General features: G+C 41.7%; 1 protein-coding gene across 1 annotated transcript in view; it reads right to left on the reverse strand.

Annotated features, from left to right (window-relative positions):
* Positions 1 to 19,171, reverse strand: part of LOC127209667 (carboxylesterase 1D) — an 87,577-nt gene that overhangs the window by 59,036 nt on the left and 9,370 nt on the right. The gene's annotated exons all lie outside the window — the stretch shown is intronic.

Consider the following 19,171-nt stretch of genomic DNA (forward strand, 5'->3'; position numbering starts at 1 on the left):
ATCCCAGAAAAGGACAGTCTTTCTGTTCCAAGGAGCTCTGCAGGCTTCTCAGGAGATTGCTAAGCTACCCCCACCCAGAGTTTACCTTGCTTTATCTAAATCGTCTGGACTCTACACTTAGACTGTGGCAGTCCACAAAGTGGTCAAACAACTTCTTGCATAACCATCTCTCTGTGTAGCATTCACGCCTAAGTGTTCTGTTATTTCCCTAACCCAGGCACCAGCCCCATAGACTCCTTCAGGCAGGGTGACACTTTGGTCTTGGGTCCTCACATCAAGCTGAAAGAGTTCAGAGACCCTCACAGGCACACAGTAGGTCATCAGAGAGGTTAGGGCACGGCTCCCAGCTTCTCTTGGCTGGTACAGTTTTAGGATCTCATTTTGGTAACAATCTTAAATGTCATCATTTTCTTTTTGCCTAAATTATCATTAGAAGATTCCTGTCAAGTGGTCTAGCCTTCTATCATGCGCTGACATGGTCAAGGAACTCACAACATTTCACAGGAGAGATTTAGGGATAGGCATTCTTATATAAATGAATAATGTATTTTGGATTTAATAGTTTTAAAGCTAGCCTCCATAGTAATGGTTTTGTTATGACATTTGGTGCAGACCTTATTATTATTATATTTTCTACTTCCTTCTTCATCCCTTTGTGTCTATAAGCTCATCCTTTCCACACTAATAGTCCCCCTTTGCACTCTTATTCTTTTCTCTCTCGCCTCTCTCTCTTCTTCTGTTATAGATTCTACCAGCTTCATCATACACACACACATCCAAGTGTGTGTGTGTGTGTGTGTGTGCGCGCGCGCACGTGCACACACGCGCATGTGTGTGCGAGAGAGAGAGACAGAGACACAGAGACAAAGAGAGAAATGTAGTGTTTGTCATTTTGAGTCTAGTTTGTTTTACTGAACAGAGTGATCATCATTTCTATCCACTCTTATCAAAATGCCATGAGTTCATCTTTCTCCACAGCTGAATAAAATTCCATTGTATAATTGTGTCATTTTCTTCATCTAAATGTCTATGGGCAGGCATCTGGGCTGGCTCATTTCTTAGCTATTGTGAGAACTACCACAATAAATATGAACTATAGATATCACATTGGTAGGATTTAGAGTCTTTGGCGCATATATCCAGGAGCAGTTTAGTTGGGTCAAGCAGATGTTCCATTTGAGGAACCTCTACTTCATTTCCATAGCTGATGCATCAATATCCTCCCACTAACACTGGATAACGATCTGTCCTCCCAAACAACTTCACCCCTATTCATTGTCATTTGCTTATTTTTGTTCTAAACAAAAGAGAAGGAATACTACCAAACTTCTTCTATGGAGTTATCATTACTTTGATACTCAACACACATAAGGAGACAATAACAAAACAATAGACTCATCTGTTTAGTGGCCATAGTCTTAAAATTCTAAAAAAACAAACAAACAAACAAACAAACAAAAAAACAGGAACACAGTAAGGGGCTGGCAAGCAGTGAAGGGCATTTGTCAATCTTGAAAGAGGACATAGGTTTGGTTCCCAGAAGTCACGTCATGTCTCACAAACATCCTTAATTCAGGCTCCAGGAACTCTGAGGCCCTCTTCTGATCTCCTTGGGCATGAAGTATACATGTAATGCATATATGTGCATTAAGGCAACACATTCATACACATAAACTAAAATAAATTAAACACATTTAAAAAGAAAAGCAAAAGGATTCAGAGAGAGATTGAAACTGGGTGGATAGGAAATTAAAGGGGAGTTGAAGGAAAAACATCAAAATATAATGTATGAAAAATTTCAAATAAAAAGTTAAAAGAAAAACTAAAAACATGGTTTAAAAGGAAATGCACTAACTAAGCTGGTTTGATCTCAGGAGTGCAAGTTTAGTTCAGTATACTCAAATCAATAAATGCAACACGTCATATAACTAAATTGAAGATAGGTGCAGAAAAAAAATCAAAGCTCAAGACTGTATAAAGTCCTGTGGAAGCTAAGAAGAGAAGGGACATATCTCAGCATACTGAAGGCTGTAAGGCAGATTTATATTCAGTATTATACTAAATATGAAGATCAGAGCATTTACTTAAACTCTAGAATGAAACATGATAAATGCTTCCTTTACTCTTAGTCAATATAATGTTTGGAGTTTTTTCTACAGCAGGTAGAAAATATTTGTACTCAATACCATAGGGGACCTTGTCAATGTGGTCTCTATTCTGTCTCCTAAGCATGTACACACATTTTCTCACAGACTCTTTGCTAAGAGCTCAGAATGAGAACCTGTCAGCGATTGGTCAGCATCGTGGGTCCATATAATTTTCTAGCTAGCAAGTAACTTCCACCTGCCAGGAAACTCCTCTCCTCTTGAGGGATTTCCTTAATGTAAAGTCTTTTCATGAATAATGGTAGGGGGTGCAGTAAGGCCCTCCACCCTCCGGAGCAGTTCTCAGTCAGTGACTATGTGGAATTGGTGTATAGACCTCCATTCCCCCTATCCCAGCTACACTACCTGAAATTACACACTCTTTGCCCTCAATTTTCTGTTGGCATTAACTCTTGTCACCCACTAGGCTAACTGATAGCATAATTAACTCTTCATGGGCTCCTTTCCTTTCTCCACCTGTCACCATTATTTATTATTATCTCCACCAGTGTCTGCTTCTCAAAATAGACTTCTTGTACATGAATGCTTATTTCAAAAATGCCTTTGGAGAAACTCAAAGTAAGACAGTGGGTTCGTAGTTCCTTAGTTAATCCACCTTTGTGTTGGGTATGAGTGAAAATGAATATCCCTTAGAGTTAACATGCTGAAGCTCTGATCCCCCAAATATTATAATGTGGCTGTAATGGGATATAAATCCTTTAAAGCAGTTACAGCAATAGCATGGAGTTTCAAGATGGACCCTAATCCAGTGTGACTGGTGCTATCATATCACTAGAGGAAATCTGAAGATACAGGACATCAAGGGTAAATGTGCACAGGAAGCCCACATGTGTGGAAGCAAGGAAATAGCTCTCTACTCTGCCATCAAAACAAACAAGCAAAGAAACAGACTGAACAAAAGCTATCCCTGTGTGTCTCTTGATCTTGGGTAACCGGCCTTGAGAAACGTGAGAAAACCAGTATCTCCTGTGTATCCGCACAGTCTGTAATGTATCTCTCTGGCAGCCCAGTGGACTAGCATTCAAGACTGCTTAGTGGAATCTAAGGCTGAGTCATAAATAGCAGATGTTTAACATCCCATGGAAATTCCAGTTCAAAGGCAGAAATACAACCAGAGACAGCCATCTTCCACTTCATGGTGGCTGCTAGCCACTTCTTGCTCCTAATACACTAGAGGTCCTAACAGGCAGCCTTATCATTAGAAAAGTACTAGGGCATTGTAAACAATTACAGCATCAGTTCAACTAGCCAAAGGTTTCAGGGGCAAGGGTGGGGGTAGGGTGGGGGGGTTGAAGTCTTAAGAGAGGTGGCTGGAAGAGGCAATAATGCTAATACCAAAAGCAGAGCTGGGTATCAACACCAAAGTAGCCTATTACAGTCCCCAGGGATCATGAGTTTTTCCCCCCCAAGACCCAAGTTTTGCCTGTAATGACATTTCTGGATCCCTCAAATTCAAAAACGGATGTTCATTGGCATGCATTTGCTAACTGGCACGATGCTGAGCCCAATCCTGAGGGCACGAACTTAGTGACAAAATCAGAATAAGTTCAAGGGAGTTATCTACTCTGAAAAATACTGACCAGATTAAAGGGTCCTCCCTTTCATCAGGAAAAAAAACATTCCATCTTTAGAGAAAAGTTAAAATCCCCTCCTCCACCCCTGTCCACATGAAGTAACACCAGTGTTGCCCTAAGAAGTCAGGATGGTGTCCAATTATTTAGCAACACACACACACACACACACACACACACAGACACACACACACTTATTAACAATGCTGCCTTTGCCCTAGCTGGCTGGCCTTTGAAACCTGGCAAACATTCCTGACATTCAGGTTATGAAAACTATCTGGAGTTTTCTTATGAAAACACTTAACATAGGAATAAATTATGTTCAGTACATATTAAATCTCAGCCCCATGTGAGGCTCAAGCAAATAGAAGAGGCCACGTCTAGAACTCGCCTGCTCTTACTGCAACCTCTAATGCTGTTCCTGCTTTATGATGACCTCGTAAAAGTGGTCAGTGCTGCTCAATCTAACAAGATCCATACTAGACTTTAGATCTGTCCCATAATTCCAAAGTGCCTGTCCCAGGAGCTGGAGGGACGCATCTCCTTCCATTTATGTGTCAGCAGTTGGTTAAGATTACTATTTCCCTGTAAATTTTTCTATGTGGAAGGCAACATTCTAAGAAGTGACCTGACATCCTAAGAAGTTGGCGGGACATGGCAGCATAGATGCCTCTGGAGTCTTCAAACAACCCCCTCCCCACCACAAGCCAGCTCATGCCATTAATTTCGGTGCCTGTATGGACTGGGCATGTTAGAGCAGGCTTTATACAAAAGTAAGCAATGTGGCATTGACCTTTCCTCCAGCTTTGCCTGCTAGTGCTGTGACTACTTAGGGGTGGACTGAGAAGTTGAATACTGCACTGGCTTGGCTTCCAACACTGGCTTTAGTTAATCTTTTCTGGGAAGGGAATAAGCTGAGACTGGTTCCAGATAAGGAACTGGTTCACACACCATGCTCCATGCCTCACCATGCACAGAATCTAAAATTACAAGGCAGCTTCCAATGCATTCTGACATACGCTAATGTTTTGAAGCCTTGTGTGTGTTTACTTCAATGGGCGTTTACATTGCTGGAGTTGTCAGATTCTGAATGAACTCCCTGTGTTGAAGCCTTAGATGCACACAATAAGAAGAGGCTTGGAGGTGAAGGAAAGGCTGATGTGTCTTTTTGTCTGAGTATTGCAAGACACTGACAAGTCATGACTTTGTACAACGGCAGCCACAACATCATGAAAATAACATTACTCTCAGGCTGCCAGGCCAGCAACCAACTCTTCTACCTTGGACTAGAACCACCCTCACCATTGACCTTGGAATGCTGCAACAAATCCTTGTGGTCAATGATTTCTGGTTCAAAAAAAAAAAAAAAATATATATATATATATATATATATATATATATATATATATACACACACACCTTTGGCTGATTTTAAGCATCTGTGCCCTAGCCATCAAAGAAGCCCATGCCTTCTAGCCTATCTTATTTCTTCAGTTAATGTTCCCTTTTTCTCCCAATATAAATGTTAATGCTTTCTCTTTCCCTCTCAGGTGATCTCCCATTTCTGCATATTACTCATGCCATTAGTTTTGTCTAAATGCTTTAATTTTTTTTAACTTCAACAAATTTATTGAAAGGGGGCCTTTATATCAAATTCATAAATTGGGGAATATATTAATTTGTGATAGATTGAAGGTAAATATAATGTGCTATTATATTTTATAAGGGTAAAAAATAACAAAAATAAGAGAAACAATAATACATGATAACCCACCTAGCTTATAAAAGTGTATTATGAAAACTAAGTTGCTCAGTGTGGAAAGTGGCCAGTGATAGTTATCCAGTAACCACAGACAGTGTGTCCTTTGATCTCCTGTCTTCAAACTTGGAACTTACCAACGGTTCCATGAAACTTTGACCTACTGGGGGTCAATATCAGTGTCTTCTTTTCAGATACATTCCTGCAAGTCAATTCATTGGAGCTAAAAAGAGGGGCAGTTTTTACAGAGGCATCTCTTTAGAATGTAGATACCACATGTAGGGGTTTTTTAATCTTCTTTACAAGATCAGGAAAATGATTAAATAGATTAAGATTGGTGGTGTCCTAATTCCCTTTCATTTGCTGTGGTAAAACACCTTGACCAAAAGCAGTCTGTAGAGGAGAGAGTTTATTTCATCTTATGCTTTATGGCCCATCCTGAAGGAAAGTCAGGGCAAGAGCTCAAGGCAAGATTCTGGAGGCAGGAGATGAGGCAGAGTTCATGGAGTAATGCTGCTTACTTGCTTGCTCAGCCAGCTTTCTTATACAGTTCGGTGTCACCTGCACAGGGGTGGTTTATTATGTGAACCCACTGCTGTAGACCAGCACAGACCTCTCTGCTTCCTTCTTTTCTCAATCAGTTCTAGACCTTCTTTGGGTCTTCAACTACTGGGGATACTCTGAAGCCATAGACACAGACTAGGGTATCTGGCATTGGAGAGATGCTCTTGCAGAGAAGGGCAGATGTCATTTGAGACTTCCACAAAAGGATTAAACTTCACTTACCTACAGCCTTCTCTCCTCCCTCCTCCCTCCTCCCCTTCTCTCCCTCCCTTTTTCTCTCCCTCCCTCCTCCCCTTCCCTCCCCCTCTCTCTTACTTTCTTCCTGGGATATATACATTTATAGTCAGCCCAAAACATAGACACTTATTTGACCATAAAAAGAACATTTATTCTCCAAAGTGGGGCCACAGTACAAACATTTCCCTTCCCTGGCCTCTGTCTGTCTCTATGACAAAATTCTTCAGGATCCTCCGAGATCCATCTTTGATTTATAAACATCTTTAGTGGAAGAACCATATCTTGGCTTCTCTGGTCTAAAGCTGGGAGAACCTTATAGTCACAGCTCACTGTGGTCTGGCTTTGGTTGTTTCTTCACCAGGTGCTGAGTCCAGAAAGCCACTTCCTCCTCTTTCAGTCTCTGGGCTTGCCGGGTGGTGGCTCCAATCTGCAGATACCCTTCCTTCTGGTCATACTCTGGCCAATGAGGCAGTCCTCCACCATTAGGGTTCCTGGGAACAGAATCAAATTAAATTTCTCAAAGCTACAATTCACACTTTAAAAAATTATATTTACAGTGATTCTTGAATTATCTGTGCCCAACCACCTGTGCATCACAAGAGACGGGGAGAAACAATGTATGGGCAATGGTTTGGAGTGACTGTATTTGCATTTATCACTAAACTTGAGACAGTATCCTTTGTCCCAATGAGTCTCCTAGAGGTCCAATCTTGTCTACAACCCCAGTTCCATCTTTGCCCTCATCCTCACCCATTCCGAGCAAAGTTGGCCCAGAATTTCATCACCATCTTGCTGAGATTGACCTCCTCTTCAGAGGCACCATCTGTAGGGAATGAAGAAAGAGAGAAGTTAAAAGAAAAACCCGTCACTCCTAAAAGCATAGCTCTTGGGCCCACCAGCAGCTGGACTAGGGGTTTAGAAAGGCTGAAGTCTGTACCTTACTCCATATTACTTAGCCAAAAGTCTACAGATCCTGGCTAACTGGTGTACACTTTCAGACCAAGGCTAACTGGCCTAAGACTAATCAGTAGGGTGTAGCCCAGCCAATGCTAGCTGCCTCTAGTTTCCATGCCCATCTGTCTGTTCTTCCTCACTCAGGGTAGAAAGGCAACATGGTGAGGTTTCCTCTTGGTTTTTAGGCCTTTTCTTTGTCTTGTGAGGGTTGGAAAACATAAAGTGCAAATGTGCTAAGTATTTACTTAACTGGGAGCTCCCCAGAAACACTGAATTGTCATGAGCAGCTATGAGGTGGGTTAGGAGACACACGCAGTTTCTGAAAGTCATAAGTTTAGCAATGTTTTCCCCAAATATTAACTATCATAGCTTGATAATGTATTACTAATAATAATATAGGTAAAATACACATATTTTAAATATCTACAAAAACTGGTGGACATACCAATACATGTGAATCTGATTTACAGTTAGCACCAATTCTGGCCTCATTTTCAGCTTTGTTCTGATATGTTATTCTGAGTATTAATTCAAGAAGTGGCATTCTTAGCCGGGCGTGGTGGCACATGCCTTTAATCCCAGTACTCAGGAGGCAGAGGCAAGTGGATTGCTGTGAACTCGAGGCCAGCCTGGTCTACAAAGTGAATCCAGGACAGCTAAGGCTATACAGAGAGACCCTGTCTTGAAAAAAAAACAAGAACTAGCCAAACAAAAAAGAAGTGGCATTCTTGTCATTAAGTGGCTTACTATGTATGACATACAACACCTCTTTCTACTGTCAGTGGCCAGGATAGTGAGAGCAGTTATGCTGGAGACACATTAATACATATTTTATTTCATGTCTATTAGACCTGGAGAAAGGCTGGCCATATCCATGTGTACCTCACCACCATTTTACTGAATCAAGAAACTAGGTTCAAGACTGGGGAAATGTGTTCAAGGTTGCCTAACAAAGACTGGAGCCCAGACCTATTCATTCTATGCTCATAACAGCTAAGAGCCATTACCTCTTAAAATCGGGGTGCCAAAGACAGAGTAGACTTCATCTCCATGGTCTCCTATTACATTCTTGGGTCTTGAGTGTGATGCGAAGCTTGGGCAGTATTGAAACTCATACATGTAGGTGGGAGCTCCAGCGTCTGGGAAGACATAAATTCATCACCGCTCATGTTATTTGACATACACCTAGATGAAACCCCTGTTCATAAGCACATCCGTAAACCAGCTTCAGGAAAACTCCTTGATTTGCTTATATTTGCATGGTTAATTAAAAATAAGAGTGACATTTGAGTTTTACGTTAATGCAATTAAAATGAACCTCTACAATGAACCTGGTAAATACACTGTATATGTGCTAATGATGACATGCTAGTGTTCATTCATTTCAAGAAGATCTACAGCATACTCAACTGTCTGCATTCAGCCTGGCCTTGCAAATCCCTAGAGACTGAGCCAAATCTAAGTGCCTGTTTGAAAATGATGATATTTCTTTCTTTCTTTCTTTTTTTAATTGCTGTTTAAGTTATCAGATGAGAGAGTGGCCTCTGTTATGTTTTATTCACCTCCTCTCTCATTTCCTCCCTCCCTCTTCCTGGAAATTCCTTCACCCAATAAACCCACTCTCCATTTGTACCACATGTGTTCTACTACCCACGCTTGCTCCGCCTCCCTCCCTCCCTTCAGATCTCTTCTTCCTATCTCGTGCTCTCCTTTCTAGTTATAAACATACACACACACACACAGAGAGAGAGAGAGAGAGAGAGAGAGAGAGAGAGAGAGAGAGAGAGAGAGAGAGAGAGAGAGAGAGAGCTACATAAATCTAGGCTTCATGTGTGAGAGAAATGTGCTCTGTTTTTCTGAGTCTGGATGTTTCCATTGTGATGGAAATCATAATGATTTCTACACATGTCCCCTACAAATGCTGTCATTTTATTTTATTTTCTTTTTTCACAGCTGAGAGAAATCCCATTGTGTTTATTACTACACTTCCTTTATCCGCTCAACAGTTGGTGAACACAGAGGAAGGCTCCATGTCTTGGCTCTTGTGAACAACACAGTAGTAGAAATCATTTCAGTGCATTTTGTGTATTAGTAATGCTGTTCTGTTGAAAGAGGCATTCCTAAGTGAAGAGAAATGCATAAACAAGGGCTTATGAAATGAACTGCCTCTAGACAGGCCTTGCAGAAATTACTGAATTCTTTAAAGTGATGCAGGAGGAGACTAGGAACTGACAGAAAACATGACAGCACAGGTATCAGAGATAGAAGTTAACAGAACAGTCCTTGTAGTACTTGAAGACTGCAATGATCGTGTGTGGGACTGTGTCCCCAGACTACGCGAGAGCTGTAACGATGGTGTGAGAGACTCTGCATTCTCATTTCAGAGGGCAAAGATGAAAATATAATTAACAATTGCCGTGGGAAAATTAGCTATAGATCAAAGAAATTGTCATCACAAAAAAATGTAAATCCTGACGTCAAAGTCATTAAGTGTATATAGCATGGAGAAAACATGGTGTTCCTATACCAAACAATGACAAACTGTTACCAGCTTTAAGTGGGTTGCTATGTGTGAGAGATTCTTGATGTGAGCTCAAGGCTACTACAGGTAAAACTTAGTAAGAAGCACAAAACTGAAGCAGAAAAGACCCAAAGCATTCCACTATGGAGAGCCATCAAACCACAAGAGAAGGCAGCCAGACAGGGTAGAAACAAACTGAGCATTTTCAAAATAACAACAACAGCAACAAAATCCTAAGAGAATAGCACTACTAAGTCTTTGTCTACCAATAACTCCCTCTGTTATAAATAGATTATATTATCAAAAAAAGCTCAAAAATATAAAAGCGAAGACTTGACTCACTTTTAAAGCCTTTTATCTTCTGAAGGCAAAGGAACAGGAAGAGATGTACACATATAGGAACTATCCCAAAAGAGAGGTAGTTACAGCTGTATGCCAAAGTTCAAGCCAAAACTATAAAAGCAGAGAAATGAAGACATTACTTGTTGGATTCATGGGTTGATCTCAGGAAAGATAAAGATTACATATGATAATAGGATGCGACTTTAATATCCCCACCCTTAAAGCTGGGCGGATTGTTTCCACTGAAAATTCATAAGGAAGCGTCAGGCTCAAATGGCTTTGGGGGGAAAAAAATCACAAATATTGCACCAAAAAAAATATGTACAGAATATGCCAGCCAATCTCAACAGAAGACTCATATTTTTATGTTCCTGCACAACAGTCTCCAGAAATACATTTCATGTGAAAGCATAAGAAAAATCTTCATCAAAATTAACTGTAAGCCACCACAATTAAATGCTTTCCTTTATATGAGTTTCTGTGGTCATGGTGTCTCTTCACAGCAGTGGAAACCATAACTAAGACAGATGGAATATATTCTGTCATAAATAAAGTATGTAAGAAGCCCAGTGCCTACATTGCTCTCAACTGTGCAAACATGGAAAGTCCCACTAATAGTTGGAAAACAAAGAAACCAAAAAAACTCCAAAAAACAAAGATTGACCCTCTCGCTGCCTCTAGACAGTATGGTGTTGGAAGTCCTTGTCCAGTCACTTGACAAAGGAAAGAAGAAAAAAGCCACCTACCAGCTTCCTTTCCACCTTCATGTCTCACATGATGTTGGCATAATCTGCCCATTTCTCACACTTCCTTCCCCTTTTGCCACCTCCTGCCTAGTTCCATGGCCAATACTCTTCAACAATCCCTTATTTTATACACACAGACAACAAAGCTTAGAGAGGGAGAAACCAAAGCAAGTGGAGGGGAGAAACAGCAGCAACAAAACCATTTTGTTTGAAAGTGCCATATTAAACCCTAACTCTTTGTAAACTAATTTTTAAAAACTATAGATGTTGATCCCCCAAAACAAAAAACCAAACAAATGAACAAACAAAACAGGCATCCAAATAGGAAAGCCAGGCACAGAAAGGTATTTGTGGACACAATAACCCTACAGATAATATCACTGATATTACCAAAGTATTGAGATACAATAAATGAACAGGATAAAATTAGAGCATGAAAGTCATTAGCATTAATGTGGCCCCAAAAGAATGCTACAAAACAGAAACCACTAGAGCCCTTTTGTTTGTAATAGCTACAAAACACAAACTATATAGGAATAAATTGAAATAATTTTATTTTTCCTATACAGCAAAATCTACGAGAAATCAATGAGATAGATTAAAGTCACAATTAAATGAAAATATTTCGTGTTTATCATTTAAACAGTGGTTCTCAACCTCCCATAATGCTGTGACCCTTTAATACAGTACCTCATTTTGTGGTGACCCCCCAACCATAAAATTATTTTTATTGCTATTTCATAACTGTAATTTTGTTACTGTTATGAATGGTAATGTAAATGTCTGTGTTAGGCCACCCCAGTGAAAGGTTTATTGGAATCCCCCCAAAAAAAGATTGCAACCCACAAATTGAAAAGCACTGATTTAGAAAAATTAAAGATGGAAGGAGGACAGAGAAAAGGAAATGGAGGGAAAGATAGAGGGGAGAGAGGGAAAGGGAGGACGGAGGAGGGGGAGGAGGAGGAGAGAGGGAGGGAGGGAGAGAGTCTCAATATTTATTGTTCTGTGATATTCTTGGATGTGTGACTTTATTAATTTCACTGGGCCTCACAGTAAAATGTTTGCTTAGAGTAGCCAAGAAGACTTAAGATTTGAACTATCAAAGGAAGAAAAAGAAAGAAAGAAAGAGAGAGAGAGAGAGAGAGAGAGAGAGAGAGAGAGAGAGAGAGAGAGAGAGAGAGAGAGAGAGAGAGAGAGAGAGAGAGAGAGAGAAAGCAATCCAGTTATAGGGATTCTCGCAGATGGGCTAAGTGCCTTTTACATTATGAGACAGCCATGAGCCTTTGCAGGACAGGGATGGAATGCTATGTATGCTCTGTATACATATCACCCACAAACTCACATTTAAAGTGGAGTTCTTCAGCTGACAGTGCTATTCTGAAAGGTTATGGAGACTTTAGAGGGAGGGTCATCCTGCAGAAACTAGGTTGCTGGGGGCGAGCCCTTCCGATTCTATCTTTCCTGACCACTTTCTGTATCTCTCATTCTCTTTGCTTGTTGTGTGCCATGAGGTGACCTAGCTTGCTCTACCATGCTCCCCAGAACGATGTGCAACCTCACCTCAGGGATATAGCAGTGGAGTTGCTCACCACACATTACAACAATACAAACAAGTCTCTCTTCCCTTACAGAATTTATGTTAGATAGTTTTTCACAACTGACAACAAAGTAACAACTCTCATACCCCATAGCTACTACTAAACCTTCCCCATGCCCTCTTTGCCCCTGAACAAACCTTCTGACCCTGTATTTAACTCACGCTGTCTTATGGCTCCATTGCACAGCAATTTAGCTTTAGAAACAACTTAAGAATGTGAAATCTGCCTCTACTCCATTAGCAGATGTGCTTGAGTCTTTTTTTTTTTTAAGATTTATTTATTTACTTATTTATCATGTATACAGTGTTCTGCTTGTATGTACACCTGCACACCAGGAGAGGGCACCAGATCACATTATAGACGATTATGAGCCACCATGTAGCTTCTGGGAATTGAACTCAGGACCTTTGGAAGAGCAGACAGTGTTCTTAACCTCTGAGCTGTCTTACTGGTGGCCCTGTCGAAGCAGGGACGCTTAACATCTACTTCCAGTGCTGGTGACTCTTTGCTTCAAGGTTTACTCTGGCCACTATAATCTACCTTACTCATGTGTGTAGCAGATCAAAGCACAAACAAATAGTGAGCATTGGTGGGTAAGTAACAGCCCCCCCTTTCTGTTACGTTGGGAGAATCCTGAGACCTGACATCTGATCGTTCCCCCAAATAGTCTGCACTTCCAGTGGTCCAGCGTGGGCATGTGCCTGCAATGCATCATTGATTAGCCGTCATTTCCTCCCTGTATCAAGCCTACACATCCCTAGTGCTGTTTCATGGCTTCAACTACCAAATTAACTACTTGCATTTGCCCCTCGTCCTCACAGTCTGTTGCTTGGAAAACAGAACAGAACAGGACCCCCGCTGAATCAGACTTTGCACACTGACCACGAGAAGCTTCTGCTTCTGTTTATCCTAGGGAGTGTGCAGGTTATGAAGCAAAGTGAGTGAATCTTCATCTCTCTCCCATACGACTTCTGGGACTCACCTCTGTGGTCACGGGACATAATCACAGACGGGACGACAAATGACATATCTCCAAACATCTCCTTGACTCCCTCACTGATCTCGACAGGGTCATTGCTACCCCTTGAATATTTTTCAGTAGCAGCTGGAATTATATCGCCTTGAATGCCCTGAAATGGATGACAAAGGTGATGACCAGCCTTTCCAGCCACTGTGGCTTCCTTGAGTCTCACCCTCCTATGACCTGTGAAAATCCTTTCTGGGGCGATGCAGTGGAGGACAATAAATTGATCTGTCATTTGGGCCAGTCCCTCTGAATACCTGTACTTCTCAGCCAGTGGCTGCAGGTCCCTAGATGCTTACAGAAACAGAACACACTTTCTGCAGGAATACGACAACCATCTTCTTGTCCATTATGACATCAGTTTGTGGAAAGCCCATCATCTGTTTAAAATAAATGGTTAAGGGTTTGTGAACAGGATGAGACAAGCAGGAAGCGCATCCTGCTCACTGTGGGATGATGGCTGTAGCTGCTCATCAGTGGGTAATGGGTCTCCTATGAGTTTGACAAAAAGAAATCAGTGAAACAAATGGATTTGTATAGAGAAATTCAGGAAATAAACTGGAGGCCCCTTAAATACTTACTTATCAGTCTGGGGACAATGTTCCCTAGGAAACAATTATTCAAAATTAGAGAAGAAGCAGAAAGCTCAGAGACACATGCACAGGCCACACCCTCTCCTGAGACTCAGTGTGTGAACTGACAGGTAGGCCTGTGTTCTTGCTCATCTCTGAAACCCTTGTGCAGAAGGAGAGCGCTGCAGAACTCTCAGCTTGGACTGATTGTGTTCAAACCCAGGCATTTGGCTCCAGCAGCAACATAAAGCCCTTCCTATGATGAACACACCACAGTATGCTACCTGAGAGAGTTCAGCGCTTTCAGGGAAATTATTCTTTCCTCCAGCAAAATAACAACAACAACAAAACACTGATGAGAAGTCTGGCCTGAATTGATCCCTCTTTTGGAGCTGTTACTACATAAAATCTTAAGCCGCCAATCAATCATTTCTTTCATTTTTCAATTATAAGACATCAAAACAGAACTTTTGGCTCAAGAGCTCAGAGGTAAATTTACAACTATCAGCAATCTGGGACAAACATTTAGGAAGTTAAATCTTGATCTTTCTTTGGGTTCCTGGGTTGTGGTTGTGGTTGTGGTTGTTGTTGCTGTTGTTGTTGCTGTTCTTCTTCTTCTTCTTCTTCTTCTTCTTCTTCTTCTTCTTCTTCTTCTTCTTCTTCTTCTTCTTCTTCTTCTTCTTCTTCTTCTATCAGTAGTGAATGCTTTAATGTTTAAAGAGAAAAATCTCTTTTTCTCTTTCAAAATCAAAATTATCTCAGAATCAGTTTTCTACGAATACTGACAAGGCCACTGAGTGTACCTGAGGACATCTATGGGACCTGAGAGTACAAGCACAAGGTGGAGGCATCTGTGTCTCAGCCAGATTCTTCTGAACTCCAGCCCCTCCCCCAATTTCTACTTGACCTTCAGACCACACAATGGTTATGCCAGCAGGCCCCCATCCAGCCCAAGAACTTCAGAATTCATTAAGAAAAGACAATTGGTACAGAGTTTCCAAGCCTGTACATCTTAGTTGAGGCACGTTGGACACCTTGGTTGGATACATTACAGCAATAGGAACACTTTCCCCAGACACAAGGCAGGACTTAAAGACAGAGTTCGTGGAAGCACAGAGCAGAGGCATGGTAACTGGTGAGTGAAGGGGCATCTGCCTAAGGGGTCTGTTTATGCTCACTGTTGGCAGAATCCAGCCAAATTCTTGCTTGTTGATTCCTATGATATAGGGCACAGTGTTGAAACTCTTCTCAGCCAGGATCTCTTCTGGTGCCTTTGGCAGCACCACTCCATCAATCACGGTGGGCACAAAGGGCTGGATCTGGGGAAGAGAGCAGCACAGTGACAGAAATCACCCTCATCTCCTGCTCGGCTTGTCTAAGGGAACTAGAACATAGACCCCATGCCTGTGCAGTGGACACAGAAATCTGTGTCTTTAGGAAGTCTATGAGCCACAGAGACCAAATTTTTACCATTTGTGAGGGATAAGGTTAAAAGAAATAGGGAAGTGAAGGGAGAGAGGCATTATATATGTGTGTGTGTGTGTGTGTGTGTGTGTGTGTGTGTGTGTGCTAATTTCAATCATTTGTACAGAATTTATTCCTAATAGCTAGGTCTATAAAGTTTCCACAAATGCTGACTTAGTGAATCCTGGGCCTCTGTTGTAGTAAATTCTAGAGCTAGGTTCTTAGGAACCACTGGAAACAATATTGTCATCAAACCTTTATATGGGTCCCTGTTTAAAGGTACCTTATATAACATAAATTTATCAATACTATATGTAAGATTTATTTATAATATAATAAAATACCAGCCTTTAATTCCGGTACTCAAGAGATAGAGACAGGTAGATCTCTGTGGGTTTACGGCCTTCTTGGCCTACAAAGAGAGTTCCAGGAGAGCCAAGGGTACATAGAGAAACCCTGTCTCCAAAAATAAGTATATATATGCATATACGTATATATATGTATGTGTGTATATATGTATATATACATATATATGTGTGTGTATATGTATATATATGTGTGTATGTATGTGTGTGTGTGTGTGTATATGTGTGTGTGTGTGTGTGTGTGTGTGTGTGTGTGTGTGTGAAATAAAACACCACACAAGTAGGGATTACTACTTCCTCAGCCTTGGGTAACAAAACACAAACTTGCTTCAACTTCAGCTTCACACTTACACTGCAGTTCCTTGTTACCATGTGGATGCTAAACACTTGAAACCCACAGGTTTAGATGCTTTATCATACACTGTAGGTATCACATGACCATTCTCCAAAATGACCAAGCTGGAAAACAGCCAAATTTCCTCCCCATCTCTTAGGTGTACTGTATTGTCGATTCAACACTGACTTCATGACCGAGGGCATCATTCGCAAATGGAAAAGACTGTGAGTCAAGAAAGAGATGTTGCCATTTGGAGATACATCTGGGACTGTTGAAGTTCTAGCTTGAAGGAATAAATGCCCCAAAGCTAGATTAGGGAGAAGAGGGGTCACATGGTGAAACATCCTGGAGAGAATCAACACATCTTTATTTCCTTCAATATTGAACATAGAACTCAATGGAGGTGCTGGGATTTGGTTGGTAAGTGTCCCTAAAGGCCGATGTTGTGGGCGTGGCCTCCAACCTGTACTTCCAATGAGATGTGGTATATCTTTTAAGAAATGAGATCAAGCAGGGGTTCAGATAACCAGAGTGTCCACCTAAAGTAGACTGTGGACCCCCTGTCTCTTTCCTACTTCCCTCTTTGTTTCCTCTAACTCTGTCTCCATTTTCCACTTTTTTTTTTTAGCCTTAACTCAGACTGTAATCAGACATAACATAGTTTACTATTTTGCTACCCTTTGCCCCAACTTTGAGTGGGACAGCTGTTTTCCTACTTCACTTCTGTGTTCATCTCTGAAATCATAACCTGCCACACAGTAACATTTTCTGTTAAAAATGCTAAAAGCCTGAAAGACTTGAGATTCTTTATCTTTCATGGACATTTAAGGGGCACACTGGGATCCCATGGAGGGATTAAGAGGATGAGGCTGTAAAATTTAGCACAGTTGACACCAATAGACTCCAACTGGTGATGGGGAGTGAGAACATAGGAAGAACGTGGAGGTCACTGATGGAGTTTTCTGGGTACAAGAGGACACAACATCTTTTCCTGCATAGCTCATGATTTGTGTTCCTCAACAATGGTTTCCATGACCCTTGGTTAGGCAACTCAGCCATCTGTCAGTGCACCCTCTTTTCATTGGTCCTTTTGGCACAAGAGGTGTAATGGAGGAGAAGATATAAGGTTTCTGATTAGAAGCTCTAAAACAGCACTCAGAGTAGTAGTGTAAAGCCTGCCTCTGGTCCTTAAGTGAACTTGCAGCTCTGGACCTCAGCAGCAACACACACACACACACACACACACACACACACACACACAGGACTGTGATTACACAAACAGAAATTCTTTCAATCATAGTCTAAGACTGTTAAAGTTACAAACCTTATCAGGCCCTTACCTCTCTGGCATCTCCTAGTACATTGAATTTAAACAGATTCTGTGAAAGTAAAGAAAGCAACTAGTTAGAGTCTTCCTGGTATAAACACATATCTTCAGACATGTGCTCCCAGTTCCTTCTCAAGCAGAGTAAGAGAAACCTACATGGCATCCTCTCAGTGCACGCATGTGGTGGATCAGGATCATGCATGTGGAGGGACAGCAACAGAGACTAAAGAGTGCAATGACCCAATGTCAGAGTTGCTGAAGCTCTGAGGGGATGCCCCTCCTCTGTGCTGGCATCCCCCTTCAGTCCTATCCCTAACCCTTCTGGTAACAATGCCCCAGTTTTTCTGTTGAGAAAATGAGGGGCAAGGAGGCTTCGGTGGTGGGATGTTTTGAATTTGGTGGGACACTTAGCTGCATGGAGGATGGAGGATGGAGGAAGGAGGACGGAGGATGGAGGAAGGAGGACGGAGGACGAAGGACGGAGGAAGGAGGACGGAGGACGGAGAAAGGAGGACGGAGGAAGGAGGATGCAGGACGGAGGACGGAGGATGGAGGATAGAGGATGGAGGAAGGAGGATGGAGGATGGAGGATGGAGGACGGAGGACGGAGGAAGGAGGACGGAGGACGGAGGACGGAGGATGGAGGATGGAGGGCAGAACTCTACTGCTTCACCTTCTGCTACTCTGACTTCACGAGTTCAGTATGTGAGCTGGCTCGCCGTGTCTCAGAACACAGGGGCCAGCTCAAAGATGGATGCATGGCAGTGTTAGTGAAGGAGAATTTGGACCTACATGAGCGTTAACCTAGAGGAGTAGATAGTTTCGAAGCAGATAGGGCATGAGTGTAGACTGCTGCTGTGCTTAGCCTATCCAGGAGGCCAACATGCTGCCGAATGAAGACAACAAAACAATGGAAAGCTGGTGTGTAAATTCTTATCTTCAGAGCACCTGGACCAAGCTATGTTTTTATATTTGAGTTATTTGATGATTCTTTTATAATCTACTCCTTTTCCTGTTCAAGGCTTCCAAATTGAGTGTGTCCTTACAACAGAAAAACTGAACTATTATAAGCTTGTTGATGTTCATTCCAGACCATCAATAATTGAGGTGATTTCAAAATTGCTTCAGCTAAGGGGTCTAACCTATATATGTGTTTTGGTTAAAACACCAAATGGTCCCCATCAGCTAAAGGATAGCTAAATAAATAAAGCCCATGTCCAAGCCTGTAGAGGAAGTTCACTAGAGCACACACCCACCATTTTGTGCATGATCTCCAAGAGCTCATCCTCCGTCTTCTGGCGCAGGCAGTGAACAATGACAGCAGATGTGATGGTTTTGCAGCCAGCAAGAGCAGCAACTTGCTGAAAGAGATAGCAGGTAACCACAGAGGTCAAGAACAGCATCAGTATTCCACTGATGTAGGCAGTGAGTCCTACCCTAAGGGTCATTTCTAAAGAGAGAAAAGGGTTCATGAAACATCCTAGACCAGCAAGACTTGGAGTCTGAGGCCCAACACAGTCTTGCCTCTGTTATTGTTTGTCATGTATGGCACAAACACACCAGAGTCTGTTATCTTGACTTTTAAAATACAATGTTACAAAAATGTGTTATCTTAAGGCGAGGGT

Source organism: Acomys russatus, chromosome 26 (genome assembly GCF_903995435.1).
Source record: "Acomys russatus chromosome 26, mAcoRus1.1, whole genome shotgun sequence".
Taxonomy (NCBI): domain Eukaryota; kingdom Metazoa; phylum Chordata; class Mammalia; order Rodentia; family Muridae; genus Acomys; species Acomys russatus.